The sequence below is a fragment of the Scardinius erythrophthalmus genome, assembly GCF_964197995.2.
Source record: "Scardinius erythrophthalmus genome assembly, chromosome: 10".
NCBI lineage: Eukaryota > Metazoa > Chordata > Actinopteri > Cypriniformes > Leuciscidae > Scardinius > Scardinius erythrophthalmus.
In genome coordinates, this window is record NC_138230.1 from 10,628,920 (window position 1) to 10,649,288 (window position 20,369).

General features: G+C 41.1%; 1 pseudogene across 1 annotated transcript in view; it reads left to right on the forward strand.

The window, feature by feature from the left end:
- Positions 1-237: 237 nt before the first annotated feature.
- LOC308697321 overlaps positions 238-20,369 on the forward strand; it is a 39,667-nt pseudogene continuing 19,535 nt past the window's right edge. The window contains exons 1-7 of the transcript XR_014032255.1: positions 238-305; positions 998-1,569; positions 1,684-1,779; positions 2,101-2,334; positions 2,426-2,564; positions 4,367-4,402; positions 14,724-15,268. The product of XR_014032255.1 is annotated as an uncharacterized misc_RNA (transcript). The remainder of the gene's footprint in view (positions 306-997; positions 1,570-1,683; positions 1,780-2,100; positions 2,335-2,425; positions 2,565-4,366; positions 4,403-14,723; positions 15,269-20,369) is intronic.

Genomic DNA, 20,369 nt, shown 5'->3' on the forward strand with positions numbered 1-20,369 from the left:
ACTATCAGTGAGATTTTAACATACATTCTTATTAAGTGGTCATGAGATAATATGAAGTAACCCCAAATCTGACTTTTGAGGTGAGATTGTATATAAACCTGAGTGACCAAATACAGTGTGTAAAACAAATACATATTTCAAGGAGCAAATGGGATTAGATCGGTCTTTTCAGTCTATTGGTCATAATTTATATTGTAAAATACAATATGTTTTTTAGTGTCCTAGAGGGAAAGAACAATGGCAGAATCTTCACCAACAAGAACAAAAAAAAACCAGGAGACGGAGTTATGATGATACACGTCCATGTAAGTCAATAACCCAGAGAAAAATGAATTAGCTCATGAATGACTTTATTCTCATATGGTGATATTTATATTAAAAATGTACAGTTCAGGAATCAAATCAACGTTTAAAATCAACCTTTTAAAACAACCGAAGTGGACCAAAGTGCTGTACAGAAAAAATAAACAAAAAACATAAAATACATACTTTATGTAAAGCATATAATGCAGATAAAACAAATCAAGAGACATAAACATTTGAAAAAATAAACATACCAAAAAAACAGTAAAAACTCAAATAAAAAGTGACCGTCAGGTGTCAAAGGCCAAGGAGAAAAGGTTGGTTTTAAGAAGCGATTTAAAAACAGAGAGTGAAGAGGCTTGTCTAATGGGCAGAGGCTGATCATTCCTCAGTTTAGGAGCTGCACAGCAAAAGCACGGCCCGTCTGAGCTTACGTGTTGTTTTGGGCACATTCAGGAGCAGTTGATCAGCTGACCTGAGAGAACGAGTGGTAAGGGTGTAAGGGTGTAGCAGCTCCCAAATGTAGGACGGGGCAAGACCGTTTAGAGATTTCAAAGCAAATAAAATTATTTTAAATTGAATCCTAAAATGTACAGGCAGCCAGTGAAGTGAGGCTAACATGGGCAAAATGTGCTCGTGTTCAAACTTTAGACTAGTAGTGCAGATGATTTATCTTCATCATTTCTCTCTCCAGTGATGTCTTCCTTCAGCGGTCCACTGACTGAGGAGCTTCAGTGCTCTATATGTCTGGACGTGTTCACTGATCCAGTCACCACTCCATGTGGACACAACTTCTGCAAGACCTGTCTGAATAAGTGCTGGGACAACAGCCGGACCTGCAACTGTCCATATTGTAAAGAAACATTCAAGCACAGACCTGATCTCAAGATTAACACCACACTCCGAGAGATCGTAGATCACTATAAAAAGAAAAGTCCTGAGAAAAAACCCGAAGTTCTGAAAAAAGCTGAAGTTCTGTGTGACGTCTGTGAGGAAAGAAAGCTGAAAGCCCTGAAGTCGTGTCTGGTGTGTCAGAGCTCTTACTGTGAAACTCACCTGGAGCCTCATTCGAGAGTGGCAGGTTTAAAGAAACACAAACTGATCAATCCTGTGAGTAATCTGGAGGACTATATATGTCAGAAACACGAGAGACCTCTGGAGCTGTTCTGTAGAGATGATCAGACTATCATGTGTCTGTTCTGCACTGAAGGAGATCACAAGAACCACAACACTGTTTCTTTAGAAGAGGAGAGTGAAGAGAAGAAGGTAAAAGTTACTGACAAACTGATTTTAAATGGCTCTTATCAAGAGGAATCACATGTTCTTTAATATAAATGAATCAATTATGAAAACATATTGTGTGTTGTTCTCTGTCTATAGACTCAACTGATGAAGACACAGAAAGACACACAGCAGAAGATCCAGGACAGAATCAAGAAGATTCAAGACGTCAAACACTCAGCAGAAGTCAGAAAAGTGAGTTTAAAATAATTTAATTGAATTAATTTAATTATCTATTGTTGTTTATTGAATTGTTGTATAAAAGCAATTTCACACTCTCAGTCACACTGTTGGTCTGAATATCGACACGTCTGTGATTTTCCCGATCATTTAAAGTAAAGTAGTAACACATCTCTCCTCAACAACAAACATGATTTGAGGAATCATTCAGTGCAAACGGTGCAGAATGAGGGATTTTGAAAACCGCCTAAAAACACTGAAGTATGAGAAATAATAACACTGATTCTTCTCTTAACAAACACTGCTAATAATGTGTTGATTGTCCTGGTTGAGCAGAGAAACACAGAGAAGGAGAAAGCAGCCCGTGTGGAGCTCTTCACTGATCTCATCCGCTCCATTGAGAGATGTCAGACTGAACTACTGGAGATGATGGAGGAGCAGCAGAAAGCAGCAGAGAAACAGGAGGAAGAGCTCATTGAAGAGCTGGAGCAGGAGATCACTGAGCTAAAGATGAGAAACACTGAGCTGGAGCAGCTCTCACACACTGAAGATCACCTCCACCTCCTACAGGTCAGTCAACATCTCTCTGATCAATGATAATGCAGTATATGACACCATAACACTCCCCATGCTGAAGGATTTCTCCTCTCTCCTGCTGTAGATTTACTCATCCCTGTGCAGCTCTAGAAACACCAGGAACTGGTCTGAGATCAGTGTGAAGACTGATGAGAGTCTGGAGACTCTGAGGAGAGCTCTGACTAAACTGCAGGACTCTCTACAGGAGAAACTCACGCTAACTGGTACAGCAATATCAAATACACCGTACAGATACATATATTTATCATCTTTTAATATCAGTAATGAAGAATGAGTCTGTTAAAGCTGAAATAAGAGAAGTGTGTGATCATGTGTTTGTGTCTCATTATCATCACAGTTCTTCTTGAAGAGAGCAGGTCATATTCATCTCTAATTTCAGAAAACATGCAGTTAATTCATCTTGTACTAGAAGCTTCATCACTGTAACCAGAACCTTGAGGCTTTAGTAAATCTGTGAACACTTTTAGATGAGAAACAACAGAAAGAAACATTCATTTTCTGCCATTTTCTGTTGGTCTTTTCAGCTGTTTCATATAAATGTTGTGATTATGTGTCAGATAAAATCATGAATTTAAGATACAAATTTGTTCTTTTTTATAGGAATATTTCTGACCTGTAGTTCAAACAGCTTCGCAGTGCTGGGCTTTCATTTTCATTTTCTTAAAGGGATACTTCACCTCTGGGAAGATGAATGTGTATTTAAAATAGGTCATTTAAGTAGAAGAAATGTGGAGAAATTTTTGAATTTGGAGCTTTCTAGACTGAGAAAAGCCAGAAAATGTATTTTTGGCTCATGTGGATGAAAGACAACAACTCCCAGAATGCACTTGCGTCGCTGCCTTAGGAGGCCACGCCTACCGGTTAGAGAGCACAGTTGAAAACAACAAGGCTAGCCTAAGTAAGTGATGAGTTTGCCAGGGATTTAGAGACCCAAAATGTCCGGGATTCGGCTTTTGCGTTCTACAGTCGCCATTCATTCATTATGTTTACTGTGGCGAGCAGGACGAGGCTGACGGCCGCGGGAGAACGGCGCGAGGCCGGTGGCGTCATTACTGAGACGCGCCGGGTCTCGCATCTCTCACGGAGGAGCGGGAATTTTCTTAGCAAGGGTAAAACGCACATCAACCGATAACTTGTTTAGCGTTCATGTAAACACTACAGTCAGATTCACCGATCGGAATTAATTCAGTTAGATTGAAACGAGAGGTGTGCATGTAAACAATGAATGGCGACCGCAGAACGCAAAAGCTGAATCCCGGACATTTTTAACAGTCTCGCCCGCCGGACAAGTCAGGGAAAAGGAAGATGGTAACCCCTACTTACTCAGCTTTCTCCTATTATTCAGCTTTCTCCACAGAACAAGAGCATGCTAGCTTAGCTTCCAAAGAAAGACGGCTGATACTGTGTACATTCTGTGAGTGAGATCCCACCCTGTATGGGCGGGCTGAAAACATGCGGAACAACGCCATCTACTGGCTGTAGTCTTTAGCCCCTGGACAGAAAATCCTCCGATGACGCAAAATGACGATTTTTGCGTCATCGGAGGATTTTTTCCAGACAAAAAATACATAAATCTCTCCTCTCAGGGGGATATGAGGGGGGAAAGCATGGTAATTCGAAAATACTACAGGTTTTCTACTAATACAAAGCTTAATGCTAAATCCTGAAGTAACCCTTTAATGATTATTTTTTATAGTGTTGTATCTTCTGAAAAACCACAACACTAATACACTCCAAAACTGAGATGAATAACATTAAGCATAAAAATATCTAAAATACAAATTTCATAAAATGTTTCATAAAACATTCCCAAAGATGTTCTAAAAAGGAGGAATATTTCGAGCTCAAACACAATAGGAGTTCAGGGATTCTCTAAATATCAGCAGAGAAACATTGATCAGATTAAACATGATGTTGTACATAATTCTTTAAATATAACCTTAAACTGTGTCTATAATTCACACATAAACATGTCAAAGATCTGATGGTGTTTTATTGTCATTAGTCTCTACAGAACTGAAGAGGAGACAGCAGTATGCAGGTACAGTGTGCTGTCTGCACTACACTAGATTACATTCAGATACTCACAGCTTCATCACTGACCCACAGTATGATTAAACACTGATTACATATTACAAACAACAGCACTAAATATCTGTATTAAGTTGTGATTTATATTCTGTTTTCTCAGTGGATGTGACTCTGGATCCTGATACAGCTAATCCTGCTCTCATTCTGTCTGATGATGGAAAACAAGTGACACATGGAGACATTAGACAGAAACTCCCAGACAAACCAGAGAGATTTGATAAAGGTGTATGTGTCCTGGGAAAGGAGGGATTCTCCTCAGGGAGATTTTATTTTGAGGTGCAGGTGAAGGGAAAGACTAAATGGGATTTAGGAGTGGCCAGAGAATCCATTAACAGAAAGGGAAAGATCACACTGAGTCCCAGGAATGGATACTGGACTGTGGTTCTGAGGAATGCGAATGAATATAAAGCCCGTGCTGGTCCCACTGTCTCTCTGAGTGTGAAAGTGAAGCCGCAGCGGGTCGGTGTGTTTGTGGATTATGAGGAGGGTCTGGTCTCCTTTTATGATGTGGAGTCCAGCTCTCATCTCTACTCTTTCACTGATCAGTCTTTCACTGGGAAACTCTATCCGTATTTTAGCCCGTGCACTAATGATGGAGGTAAAAACTCAACTCCACTGATCATCACATCTTTCAAATACAATAAATGAATTTACACCCCAATATGATATAGATGAAAATAATAATATTTATAACTAAATCCGAAAACATTATGAGCTGCTATTTTTTTTTTTTTTCAATTTTAAAAATCTATAAGCTTTAAATTTCATATTGTAATGTAAAATATAATGCTTGTTCAAAAAAAATAAAAAAAAAATAAAAAAAAATTATGAATATTTGTTTCATAATTTCATGTTATGTTTTTTTCTCCCATCACCACTTGGCAAAGTGAAACCGCCTGTAAAATCTTAAAACCAAATTATAGTAACCTTGATCAATTATTGTATCAAGGCTGTTTCTACCATCTCAAAACAAAATGTTCTGTGATATTACTGTGTTATATCAGATATGGTAGAACTGTATGATTACCATATTCATATATCATTGCATGTACATATTTAAAGGAACCTTAAAATACCATGGTATTATGATCATGGTTATGTAAAAAACAAACAAACATGGTATTACCACGGAACTGTCAAATATTAACACCACGGCAAAACCAGGTTAAAATTTCTTCAAGAATAGAACAGAATCATTTAAAGGAGAAGTTCACTTTTAAAATGAAAATTCTGTCATCATATACTCACCCTCATGTTGTTTCAAAGCTGTATGAATTTCTTTCTTCTGCTGAACAGAAAGGAAGATATTTAGAAGAATATCAGTAACCAGACAGTTTTGGGTCCCATTGACTTCCATAGTAGGAAAAAAATATACTATGGAAGTCAATGGGACCCAAAACTGCCTGGTTACTGATATTCTTCTAAATATCTTCCTTTCTGTTCAGCAGAAGAAAGAAATTCATACAGGTTTGAAACAACATGAGGGTGAGTATATGATGACAGAATTTTCATTTTAAAAGTGAACTTCTCCTTTAAGCCACGTTAAGTTCTATAGACAAATTTTAACACATCAGTTTCATTGGAATGCTTTAAAAAATATGGCATATCTTTAAATAAAATTAACTGTTAATTTTGTTGATATTAAGTAGAGACAATTCTGAAACCTTATAAAAAAAAACTTTTAAAATTAATATTTTTCTTTGTCTGAGATGATTCTTTTAAAGTATGGAATGCCAAAGCTGCCAATATTAAAAATAAATAAATACATAAATAAATATACAAATAAATGTAAAAAATAAATAAATGTATATATAAATATCTATACATAGAAAAGCAAAAAAACGAAAATAAATAATTATTTATACATTTATTTCCTTATTTATGTATTTATTTTTTATATTTTTTCCATATTTATTTATTTATTCTTTTATTTATTTATACATTTATTCATTTATACATTTATTTATTTATACATTTATTTATTTTTACATTTATTTATTTCTACATTTATGTATTTCTACATTTATTTATTTCTTCATTTATTTCTTCCTACATTTCTTCCTGCGTAGGGTAATGAGGAGGGCGTGGTTTACCTCAGACATAGCAATCGAGCTCAGAGTAAGCGAAGGCGAAGGGTTCAGGCCACAGTGACACCCTGTGGCGAAATACAATAAGTATAGCTCACTGACGTTGATGCGGTCTGTGACTGCGAGGTATATGGTCAAAATCCTAAATCTTACTGTGTGACATGGATAGGCTACTCTTTATTCCGGACATGGCCGTAGAACATCGTTTGTCTGGATTTGTAAAATGTCCTGGGCTAACAAACATGAAACAGGGACTCTGAAACAAGCGCTTGATATTTTCCATTTTTCGGTCAGAACTCACGGAAAGGAAGCAGGGCACATATAGGCTACAGTGAAGTCGACGCAAGCATATTGACCAATGCTTTTGAAACGAGACCATTGCATTTTAAATATAATTTTCCGACGTGTGTTATTCATATCAGACAAACACAGTGGAAGTAACTATAAAGTTTACTCTTCTCACAGTTCACCGACCACTTTCGTGCATTTATTTTTCGGGAGAAACTGATGACTCACAGCCACAGGATTCTCTGAACTGCGGCGCAAAGATCTCGTTAGTGACTGTTAGATCAAGATCAAGATTAGTTATAAAGGTTTTTAAATGACCAAACACACTCACATACACATTTTTGAGAATCGGAATATCAGATAGTTGATGACATGGTAATCAAGTTTGTGAATATTTTGAATAAAAAAGGGAAAAGGAAATAAAAGCGATACATCAGAGTTATTGTGGCTGCGGTGTGTCACGTGACAAATATGACGCGTCGCCATGGAAACATTAAGGGGGAACGTTCTAAAATAACAGTCGCCTTGAAAAAACTCAGAATATTAAAATTAAGCGTGAAAGGGTTAATATATGCATAATAAATGACGCTGGCTTATCTTTTTTACTAAGCAAGTTATCAGTGTGTATTGTTCATTGATGGTATAAAGTTAAGCCCCCTTAACAATTTCACATGCCCCCTCAGTCATTTCATCCTGCAGCCGGGCCTGCCCAGGACATTTTACAAATCCAGACAAACGATGTTCTACGGCCATGTCCGGAATAAAGAGTAGCCTATCCATGTCACACAGTAAGATTTAGGATTTTGACCATATACCTCGCAGTCACAGACCGTATCAACGTCAGTGAGCTATACTTATTGTATTTCGCCACAGGGTGTCACTGTGGCCTCAACCCTTCGCCTTCGCTTACTCTGAGCTCGATTGCTATGTCTGAGGTAAACCACCCCCTCCTCATTATCCTACGCAGGAAGAAATGTAGGAAGAAATAAATGAAGAAATAAATAAATGTAGAAATACATAAATGTAGAAATAAATAAATGTAAAAATAAATAAATGTATAAATAAATAAATGAATAAATATATAAATAAATAAAAGAATAAATAAATAAATATGGAAAAAATAAAATAAATACATAAATAAGGAAATAATTGTATAAATAATTATTTATTTTCGTTTTTTTGCTTTTCTATGTATATTTATTTATATATATATTTATTTCTTTTTTCTTTTTACATTTATTTGTATATTTATTTATGTATTTATTTATTTTTAATATTGGCAGCTTTGGCATTCCATATTAAAGAGACATTTATGTTTCTGTTTGTTTAACTGACTAGTGCAAAAAATGCCCGTGCAAAATCAGTTTTTGTGTGTGTTTTTAGTAATTGTTGGTTTGGTGTGTTTGAGTGCTCATTGTTACAATTACACAGCAAAAGTTCAGTGACATTTTTATTTGTGCATGGTAGAAAGCACACAGTGAACTCCGAGAAAACGCTATGCTTGAGCAAACAGTTTGTGAATAGGCTACTACAAATGATGCCCGTGAAAGAGACTGTGAACGCATTGAATAGGATGTTTAGTTGGTGAATAGCATAGGCTACTATTACACAGTAGCGATAGCATTAAGCGCACCAGAATGAAATATAATATTCAGAAGTAAACAGCATAGCTGACTTACAGATTCAGTTTACATCCACAAATGAATAAGCGCCTCAATTCAGGGAGCAGTGCAAAGTGCCCGTGCAAAATCAGTTTTTGTGAGCTGATCGCCATCAAAAAAGTTCAGGAGATATTTCTTGCGATGGCAATATGATCAAAAATAACTTTATATTGTTTCAATGGATTAATTGCATTTTGAAAAAAAAAAGTCATGAATTTATTGCATTTTTGGGGAAAAATAATCCGTTTTTATAATAAATCTTTGAAAATCAAAATCTGGATTTGAATTTTTTATGTTATTATAACCTAAAGATGCTATGTGAAAGTTTGAAACAGAAAATAGTGGTTTTCACACATTTAGTGGTTATCTCACATTCGAGAGATATGCGAATAACACACAGACAGACGTTTCTGTAATTTATAGATAGATGGATTTATCACGTTCTGGAACCAAACTATAATATTCAGAAGTAAACAGTGTAGCTGACTGAGTGTTTATTTTTAAACCACAACCTTCTTGGGGCTTCTTTGACCGATACAACCCTCTAATGTCAGAATGTTTATTTTTAAACCACAACCTTTTAAAAATGATATATTTAACGATATCTTTAGCATTTCTCATCCAAACAACGTCAAACTTGGCACTGCACTTACTCGTGACCGTAGCGAGACACCTGTCAAGTTTGAAATCCATCGGACTAACGGTTCGAGAGATATGTGGTTAACAGACACACAGACAGACAGACAGACAGACAGACACACACACACACACACAGACAGACAGACGTTTCTGTAATTTATAGAGAGATAACAGCTGTGAGAGAATGGCGTCCTCTGCTGGAGACTTTTGGAAATGACTGCTTCTTGTCTAAACCTTTTTTTACAGTCTCTATAGTCTAGTGACGTCACTCTAGTGGATATTTAAAAAACTGGTTGGTTTTTGTGATGTAAAAAATGATTCAAAATAAACTTTTGCACATTTATTGTAAAAGTTACAACCTATATGCAATGCTACTGAAAACAAAAGTGACATATTTTAGAGAAAAAAAAAAAAAAAAAAAAAAAAAAATATATATATATATATATATATATATATAAAAACCTTTAATGACTGCTTGCAAAAGTGTGCGCTCCCCTGCAATAATACTTAGTTGAAGCAATCTTTGATTTTATTACTCAGTCTGTTTGGACAGGAGTCTATCAGCTTGGCACATCTTGATTTAGGAATATTTTCCCACTCTTCTTTGCAAACATTTAAGATCTGTTAAAGGGCACCTATTATGCAAAATTCACTTTTACATGGTGTTTGAACATAAATGTGTGTTGGCAGTGTGTGAGCAAAACCACCCTAGAATGATAAAAATCCACCCAGTAGTTTTTTTACTATCTCAATAAATCATAAGCACTGTCTCAGAACACCCTGTTCTAGATTTTCCTCATTGTGACGTAGAAATGAGCTAAGCCCCACCGACGTGATTTGATTGACATCTGGTTTTGGCATAGACCCCGCCCTCGGTGATCTGCATCCTCCATCAACGACAGCCGGTAATGTCTCCTAAGAAGTGTGTTGTGGGATGTAAGAATGGACATACTAGTCTTCACTGACATCAGAGCCACTGAAAACGCAGCGGATGGATTTTATTTATGAAGAAAAGGCACCACTTAAACTTCCTAAATACGAGATTCATTTTCTGACTGACTGTTTAGTGTTTAGTGAACGAGGGTCAAAGTTAATCCTAGAGTGTGGATCGTTGCCTACAGTTCGCGATCCAACGTCACCTCCAGAAAAAGTAATGATTTTTGAGCAAATAGTCATTTCAATCGATGTCAGCAAGTTCAACAACAAATCCGTCTAAAGCTATTTATTGTCGTCGTCATAGGATGTCTCAACAAACAACGTCAGACAGTTTTATGTCACGTAGGCATTTTTTTGCAGCATTTACAAATGTAAATAAATTAAGGTCTGCTCTATCTCCATAGACAGTAGGCTATATAAACGTCTATCTCCCTCCCCTTAAGAAATAAATAAAAAATTCGTTTGTACTTCACAGTAGTGTGTGTGTGTGTGTAGTTTAAAAAAATTGCGCGAACGTTATCACAGTTTGTGTGTGTGTGTGTGTGTGTGTGTGTGTGTGTTGCACATCCATAATGGCAAAAGGGATGCGATTAAAACTTTGTAAGTACAGAAATGTATCAAATAACCATTCCGATACGTTTAGTCCATTCTCATTCGTGTTTATTCTGTGCCGGAGTCTCTTCATCATCTAGGTCCAGCAGCAGGGCGGGGATATGCAGCTCATTTACATTTAAGGTGGTACACACCAAAACAGCTCTTTTTAAAACGGGCCCCAAAAATGACATTTTCAAATGGTTATAATAAATTAACTGTGGCGTATTTTGTGCTGAAACTTCACAAATGCATTCTGGGGACACCCAAGACCAATATTACATCTTCTAAAAAGGGGCATAATAGGTGCCCTTTAAATTGCTAGGTCATCTCTTGTACATGGTCATCTGTGACCTGGTTGACCTGAAGAGTTTCAATAGGATTCAGGTCTGGGCTCTGACTGGACCATTACAAAACATTCATCTCTTTTGCTGAAGTCCTTCTTTGTTGATTTAGATGTGGGTTTTGGATCATTGTCATGCTGAAAGTTGAAAGTTCTCTTTATTTTCAGCTGTGTTAAAATCGACTGTTACTTGGAGCTACTCATGATTCCCTCCTTCACTAAATCCTCAGTTCCAGCTGAAGAAAAGCAGTCTCAAAGCTCAATGCTGCATCTCAATGCTTCACCGAGGGTCTGTTCTTCTAATGTTGAGCTGTGTTGTTTTTGTGCCAAACATTCCTTTTACAAATTTGGCGCAAAAGTTCAATCTTTGTCTCATCAGACCATAACACATTTTCCTATGTTTTTGCATAGTTTAACTGGGCTTGGATGTTTTTTAATCAGGAAAGGTTTGTGTCTTTGCCCCGTTGCCCAGACAGAGAACAGGAGATAGTGTCACATGTCGGGAGAAACCAGTACTTGCCAGAAAGAGCTGCAACTCTTCATGTTACTGTAGGTCTCTTGAGAATATCCCTGACCAGTTTTCTCTTTGTCTTCTCATACATTATGGGATGGCCTGTTATTAATAATGTCACTGACGTGCCATACTTTCTCCATTGATGACTGTCTAAGTTGAGCTGCATTTGTCCTGGAAACTCTTGACCAATGTTGCCAAACAATCAAGCTTTTGCAAGTCTGCTGAAATCTCTTCTTCATGACCTGATAGAAACATCAGTCCCATTACAGACACACAAGAACCAAACACACCGAATACTGGGACAAATGTAAATGTGTGAATACAGGAGGAGCTCTGACATGTAGTTCAGAGAGATTCAGAGAAAGTGAAACTAACTTGATCAACAACAATATGGACTCCTGAAACATCAACCTCTTTAAACTACAGAATATTTATTGATCCGTTCAAAGAGTCTTGTGGACACATCTGATCCTCACAGGTAAGAGATAGAAATATAAGAGAGATTGTGCTGAACAGGTTTCTAATGGAAGTGAACTGGTTTTGTAGCTTTATGTCGAATTAAGTTGAACAGAACCACACTAAAGAAACAGGAAGTAATTGACCCGCAGACAGACTGAACACAAACCTGCTAAACTGCAGATGAAAATCACATTTATAAAAAGTGATTGTAAATGTGTATCTCGCTTTTGGACAGAAGGTTGAGGTATTTTTCTAAGGCAAAAAGCATGTATGCTGACACACTTTTCTGTAGTGTTTTCTCTTATTTCATATTTTCTTTTTAGCATCTGTGTCTCAGAGATGAAGTTCATTTGTTTGACTCTCCTGCTTGTTAGTGGAATTACTGATTCAAGATCAGGTAATTTATTCATCATTGTGAATAATACTTTATATTTATTGCACAGTACTGTTTTTCTGGAACAACATTAGAGTAAAAACCTTTAGGGTGTGTAGTTCAGACCGGCTCTCTTTCTCTTGTAACAGAGCAGTATGAAGTAGTGGGACCTGCGGATCCTGTATTTGCTGGAGCTGGTGAAGATGTGATTCTGCCCTGTTCAGTCAAACCCAACATCAGTGTTGTGGACATGAGAGTGGAGTGGTTTAGACTTGATCTGAAAGACTCACTAGTGCATCTCTATGATAATCATGAAGACAGAAACACAGATCAGATTCAGTCCTACAGAGGAAGAACAAAACTGAATCATCAAGAACTACAGAGAGGAAACGCATCACTTAAACTCTCAACAGTCCAAGTCTCTGATGAAGGACGTTATAAGTGTTTTATTCAGTCTAAATCCTGGTATGATGACGCCACTGTTGATGTCAGAATTGAAGGTGAGGAAACCAGTGAAAACTATAGCATGCTCTTTTCACTGAACAAACTTACTCAAAAAAGCCAGAATAACAACAGAATGTTCTTGTCGATCTGTAGCTATAGGAAGTCCTCCAGTGATCACTGTAGATGGGTTTGATCGTTCAGGAGGGCTTCATCTACACTGTGAATCTGAAGGTTGGTATCCTGAACCTGATCTTGAGTGGCTGGACAGTGAAGGAGTCAGTTTGAGTTCAGAAACTACAGAGACAATCAGAAACACAGACAGATTCAGTGTCAAACACACCGTCACTGTATATGACAGTAACGACAAGATTCACTGCAGAGTCAAACTGAGACATCACATGCTGGAGACACTGATTAAGACCACAAGTAAGTACATATCTGTATACGTATCTGTTACTGTACTTGTCAGTTATGTTCACATGACATTTTTGATGCAGTAAAAAGAATTCATGATTATCAGCTTATTATGTGAAGCTATAGGTAATAACAGCATTAGGTTTATAATACAGTTTTGTATCAACATTTTCCTGTGTATGTGCCTTTCAAAACGGAACATTACGTAAACACCGGTAAAATATGTTTGATTTAAACAATGTGATTTACTTTTTTGTTTTGCAGATAATATGTTTAATTCTTGGAGAACATCAGTCATCCTGATTTCAGTTATAGTTGTGCTCATTGTGATTGCTGGAATACTCATAACTGTGTTTGCTCATAAAAACAGAGGTAAAGTTCTTGTTTTCTTGCTATTTTATGTAAATAAATTAAGGTAGACTGGGGATAATAAATTGTTTTTTTTTAAATTAATTTCTATTTATGAACATCTGCGTAACTTAAACACACATGATGTTTTATAAACAAAGTTCAGGAGGAGCACGTTCAAATAATCAATCCAATCAACTCGTCATCAGACAATTACTGTCTACACTATCAGCATGAGAGGAAGCATATATATATTCACTCTGTCAACTCACCTAACATTCCTTGACAGTTTTTCAGCATCCCTCCACCACCCCGACTCCTCACTCTTGGCTCATTCTTCTACAGCCAGGAGTACGGGGGAGTACTCTGGGTTCGGGCCGAATAGCCTACCGAGCCCGGAGTAGTTTATAATTTATAAATGTATAATTTATTCATGCTGCAATGCAAGATTTCTGACCTGTAGTTCAAACAGCTTTGCAGTGCTGGGCTTTCGTTTTCATTTTCTTAAAGATAATTTTTTATAGTGTTGTCTTTAGTGAATAACCACAACACTAATCCACTCCAAAACTGAGATGAATAACATTGGGCATAGAAATATCTCAAATAAAAATGTCATCAAATGTTTCACAAAACATTCCCAAAGATGTTCTAAAAAGGAGGAATATTTCAAGCTCAAACACAATAGGAGTTCAGGGATTCTCTAAATATCAGCAGAGAAACATTGATCAGATAAAACATGATGTTTTACACAATTCTTTAAATATAACCTTAAATCTTGTCTATAATTCACACATAAACATGTCAAAGATCTGATGGTGTTTTATTGTCATGTGTCTCTACAGAACTGAAGAGAGTCTCTACAGAACTGGAGAGAGTCTCATCTATAGAACTGAAGAGAGTCTCTACAGAACTGAAGAGAGTCTCTACAGAACTGGAGAGAGTCTCTACAGAACTGGAGAGAGTCTCATCTATAGAACTGAAGAGAGTCTCTACAGAACTGAAGAGGAGACAGCAGTATGCAGGTACAGTGTGCTGTCTGCACTACACTAGATTACATTCAGATACTCACAGCTTCATCACTGACCCACAGTATGATTAAACACTGATTACATATTACAAACATCATCACTAAATATCTGTATTAAGTTGTGATTCATATTCTCTGTTTTCTCAGTGGATGTGACTCTGGATCCTGATACAGCTCATCCTAAACTCATCCTGTCTGATGATGGAAAACAAGTGAGAGATGAAGACATTGAGCAGAAACTCCCAGACAAACCACAGAGATTTGATAGATATGCAATTGTCCTGGGAAAGGAGGGATTTTCCTCAGGGAGATTTTATTTTGAGGTGCAGGTGAAGGGAAAGACTGACTGGGATTTAGGAGTGGCCAGAGAATCCATTAACAGGAAGGGAGAGATCACAGCGAGTCCCAGTAATGGATACTGGACAGTGCGACTGAGGAATGGGAATGAATATAAAGCCTGTGCTGATTCTCCTGTCTCTCTGTGTGTGAGAGTGAAGCCGCAGCGGGTCGGTGTGTTTGTGGATTATGAGGAGGGTCTGCTCTCCTTTTATGATGTGGAGTCCAGCTCTCATCTCTACTCTTTCACTGATCAGTCTTTCACTGGGAAACTCTATCCATTGTTTTGCCCGTGCAATAATGATGGAGGTAAAAACTCAACTCCACTGATCATCACACACGTCAAACACAATAAATGAAAATGATTTATATAATAAAAAATCTAAACATGTTTTGCTATTTTTTCATCATTTGTTTTTCATTGTTAAAATCAATAATTTCTAGTTATAATTGCAAATTATAATTAAAAGTATAATGCTTGTTTAACTATTTTATTTTCATCTTTTCATAATTATTCATGCCATTGTTTTCTCCCATCTCAACCTGACAAAGGGAAATGTTTTTTGTTTTTTTTTTACATCAAAATAAAACAGTCTATGATAACATGATAAAGTATATCAAAGCTGTTTCAACCATTTCAATCACAAAATGATCTGTGATAATACTGTGGTAAATCAGATGGTGATACCTCAATATTTATCATAGAACTGTATGATTACCATATTCATCCTCAAAGTATACCTAAAAACACAATGATTCAAAAAAAAGAGAAGAAGAAGAAGAAAAAGAAGAAGAAGAAGAAGAACCGTAACCATAAGAATAGAAAATTAGACCACTGTAAAAACACATCAGATTCATTTAAATGTTAATTTTTTTCATTGATACAGTTGAATACATTTTTTCATGAAATATAGGACCTTTAAAATATCTGATGGCGCTGATATGAAGTAGAGATACAAATATAAAACCTTATAAAATGAAACCTTATTAAAAATATGTTCCTTCTTTCAGGATAGAAAGCTAGTCACATATTCTGTCCTGAGAGAAAGAGTTGAAAACTTTATCTCTTTAAATTAAACTAGTCACAGTAAATAAACTCATACAGGTATGTTCACTAGGTGGCGCTATATAGTTTCAAATCAGAAAATATAGACACAAACAATGAGGTTCACACAGTCATGGAAAACGTCTCGGTTACTGATGTAACCCTCGTTCCCTGAAGGAGGGAACGGGAGACGTAACGTCAACGTGACGACGTAATTGGGATCACTTCAGGGAGCCCTATCAACTTCGAGTGTCTACAGAACGAGCCAATGAACGTTGGCGTGCGTGAATCGCGTCACGCGCCCCCGCCCCGCAGCACGGGTATAAACAGGAAGCGGGCGCACGCACACATTGTTTTTCGCTGAGGAGCCGAGATTTGTGACGGCCATGCAGCGATGGTCAGCAACGGTGGCGACGGGACGTTACGTCTCCCGTTCCCTCCTTCAGGGAACGAGGGTTACATCAGTAACCGAGACGTTCCCTTTCAGTCGCTCACGTTCGACGTAACGTCGACGTGACGACGTAATTGGGATCCCATGGAAAACGCCACGGTTGCTGCCACATCCAGCGCCCTACGCAAGACTCTCAGACCCCCAACTGCTGGGGCGGAAGATCTGCGTAGAGGGAGTTCAACTGCTGTTCCATTATACCCCACACAGCGGAACTCTTGGATAACACTGGGAAAGCGTACCTCTCCAGGGGAAAGAACGCTGCGGAGCCACATCCTGCCCGAAGGGAGGTAACATGTGGAGAATACACATATGGACTGGCCGAAGGGGCAGTGCGACATATGGAATGTCACTGGGGTGGCTCCACCCGAAGGGGGAGACACACCGGACAGTGACGGCAGAGCAGACTCTGCCAAGGGAAGACACGGGCTCACCGCAGGGAACTGGTCGTGGAAGAATACACATATGGGATCGCCGCAGGGATCACCACATATGGAACCCAGCCTAGCACAAGTTACACAAGCATACGAGCACTAGGCCTGGCGTCGGACGCTCCGCAACGTCCGACTGCCGAAGGGGTGCGGAGGAACTCACAGGGTTCGCCAATGGGGAACTTGACTGGAGTAAAAAGCGCACGTATCCGTTCCTAGGAAGGGAGTGGCGCAGCAAGCCGACACTAGAGCGGGAACTTCGGTGTTACCGGCTAGTAGAAGCGAGCACACAGGAAGAAACCGGCTCAACACGTAAGCTATAAAACCTAGCGAACGTGTTAGGTGTCGCCCAGCCCGCAGCTCTACAGATGTCTGTCAGCGAGGCGCCGTGAGCCAGCGCCCAGGAAGAAGCGACACTCCTAGTGGAGTGGGCTTTCAACCCAGGCGGGCAGGGCACGCCTTGGGCTTCGTAAGCCAAGGCGATGGCATCCACTATCCAGTGGGCCATCCTCTGCTTGGAGACAGCCTTCCCTTTCTGCTGGCCTCCGTAACAGACGAAGAGCTGATATAAGGTCCTGAGGCTTTGTGTTCTGTCCACGTACAGACGCAGAGCGCGAACGGGACAGAGAAAAGCCAGGGCTGGGTCTGCCTCCTCCGAAGGCAGCGCTTGCAGGTTCACTACCTGGTCCCGGAAGGGAGTGGTAGGAACCTTGGGCACGTATCCGGGCCGGGGTCTCAGGATGACGTGAGAGTTATCCGGGCCGAATTCTAGGCACGATTCGTCGACCGAAAATGCATGCAGGTCCCCTACCCTCTTGATAGAGGCCAATGCAACCAGGAGTACTGTCTTACAGGACAGAATTTTTAACTCAGCTGATTGCAGAGGCTCAAAGGGTGGTCTCTGGAGTGCCGAAAGGACCAGAGACAAGTCCCAAGAGGGTATAGAGAGTGGGCGAGGAGGATTCAGTCTCCTCGCTCCCCTCAGGAACCTGACGATCAGGTCATGCTTTCCCAAAGACTTACCATCAACAGCATCGTGATGTGCGGCAATAGCGGCAACATACACTTTAAGGGTGGAGGGAGACAGCCTTCGCTCCAGCCCTTCTTGCAGGAAGGAAAGCACGGCTCTGATCGAGCAAGATCGGGGGTTCTCCTCATGAGAGGAGCACCAGTCAACGAACAGGTTCCACTTCAATTCATAGAGGCGCCTCGTAGAGGGGGCTCTAGCGGAAGTGATGGTGTCAACTACCGCAGGGGGTAGGTCACTTAGAACCTCCGCGTCCCGTCCAGGGACCAGACATGGAGTTTCCAGAGGTCTGGACGCGGGTGCCATAGGGTGCCCCGTCTCTGAGAGAGCAGGTCCTCTCTCAGAGGGATGGGCCAGGGAGGGGCTGTCGCGAGGAGCACTAGTTCCGGGAACCAGGTCCGGTTGGGCCAATACGGCGCAACTAACAAGACCTGCTCCTCGTCCTCCCTGACTTTGCACAAGGTCTGTGCAAGAAGGCTCACTGGGGGAAACGCATACTTGCGAAGGCCCCGGGGCCAGCTGTGTGCCAGAGCATCCGTGCCGAGGGTCCCCTCGGTCAGGGAATAGAACAACTGGCAATGAGACGTGTCCGGGGCGGCAAACAGATCTACCTGAGCGGTCCCGAAGCGCCTGAAAATCAGCTGGACCACCTGGGGATGGAGTCGCCATTCTCCCGGTAGCACCTGCTGCCGTGAGAGCTCGTCGGCTGCACGGTTGAGCAGGCCCGGAATGTAAACGGCACGAAGCGACCTCAGATGCTTCTGACTCCAAAGGAGGAGATGGCGGGCGAGTTGTGACATGCGGCGGGAGCGTAGACCACCTTGGCGGTTGATGTACGCAACGGTCGCAGTGCTGTCCGTACGGACCAGTACGTGCTTGCCTAGTAGCAGCGTTTTGAAACGGCTCAGTGCAAGACGTACTGCTAACAACTCGAGGCAGTTGATGTGCCAATGCAGTTGAGGCCCCGTCCACAGACCTGAAGCTGCATGCCCGTTGTACGTGGCCCCCCAGCCGGTGGTAGAGGCATCCGTGGAGACCACAGAGTGCCTGGACACTTGTTCCAGGGGAACACCTGCCCGCAGGAACGAAGGGTCCGACCACAAGCTGAGAGTTTGGCGACAGTGCGGAGTCACTTGGACCCGGCACGAGCCGCTCTGCCACGCCCATCTCGGGACTCGATCGTGGAGCCAGTGTTGGAGCGGCCTCATATGAAGCAATCCGAGCGGCGTAACCGCGGCTGCAGATGCCATATGCCCCAGGAGCCTCTGAAACAGTTTCAGTGGTGCCGCTGTTCTGCGTCTGAGCGTGCTCACGCAGTTCAACACTGACTGGACACGGGCCTCGGTGAGACGCGCTGTCATGTTGATCGAGTCCAACTCCATACCAAGAAAAGAGATCCTCTGCCCGGGGGTGAGTTTGCTCTTTTCCCAGTTGACCCGAAGCCCTAGATGGCTGAGGTGACTGAGCACCATGTCCCTGTGTTCGCACAACTGCTCTCTCGACTGGGCCAGAATCAGCCAGTCGTCGAGGTAGTTGAGGATGCGAACACCACGCTCGCACATGGGAGCAATGGCCGCCTCCGCGACTTTCGTGAAGACGCGGGGCGACAGGGCCAGCCCGAAGGGTAAGACCTTGTACTGATATGCCCGTCCCTCGAACGCAAAGCGGAGAAACGGTCTGTGTCGAGGGAGAATCGAGACATGAAAGTACGCGTCCTTCAGGTCGATCGCTGCAAACCAATCTTGGGGACGGATGCATTTGAAAATGCGTTTCTGCGTAAGCATCTTGAACGGTAGCCTGTGAAGGGACCGGTTCAGGACGCGCAGGTCCAAGATTGGTCGTAACCCACCACCTTTTTTGGGTACAATGAAGTACGGGCTGTAGAAGCCGGTCTTCATATCGGCTGGAGGGACTGGCTCGATCGCGTCCTTCGCCAGTAGGACTGCGATCTCCGCCCTGAGCACGGGGGCATTGTCCGCCAGAACACGGGTGAACAGGATGCCCTTGAAAGCAGGGGGGCGCCGGGCAAACTGAATCGCATAGCCGAGTCTGATGGTACGGATGAGCCAGCGAGACGGGCTGGGAAGCGTTAACCAGGCTCCCAGAGATCGAGCAAGCGGGACTAACGGCACCACAGACGTACCCGGGGTGGGGCAGCGCGGCGGAATGCAGGGACCCGACTCGGACGGCACAGCGGCCCGAAGTGGGGTCTGAGTGTGTGGTGCAGCACATACCTGCTTCCGTCGAAGGGCAGAGTGAGTGTGTGGAGGCGACAGCATGTCCGGAACACAGCCACTGCTGCTCGCTGGCGATGAAAGAGGGGCTCGGGAGTGACAAGGCATGGCAGCGTCGTCGACTGCCAAGCGCGCCCTCTTGGGGCCCAGAGGTTTCAGAAATTGCTCTTTTTTTGAAAATGTGGGTACCACTGACCCGTGGGTCAGTGGCGGAACAAAAAGAAAAGGAAACAAAAGATTCTCCGCCCGGCCCTCCACCGGGGGAAGGAGTG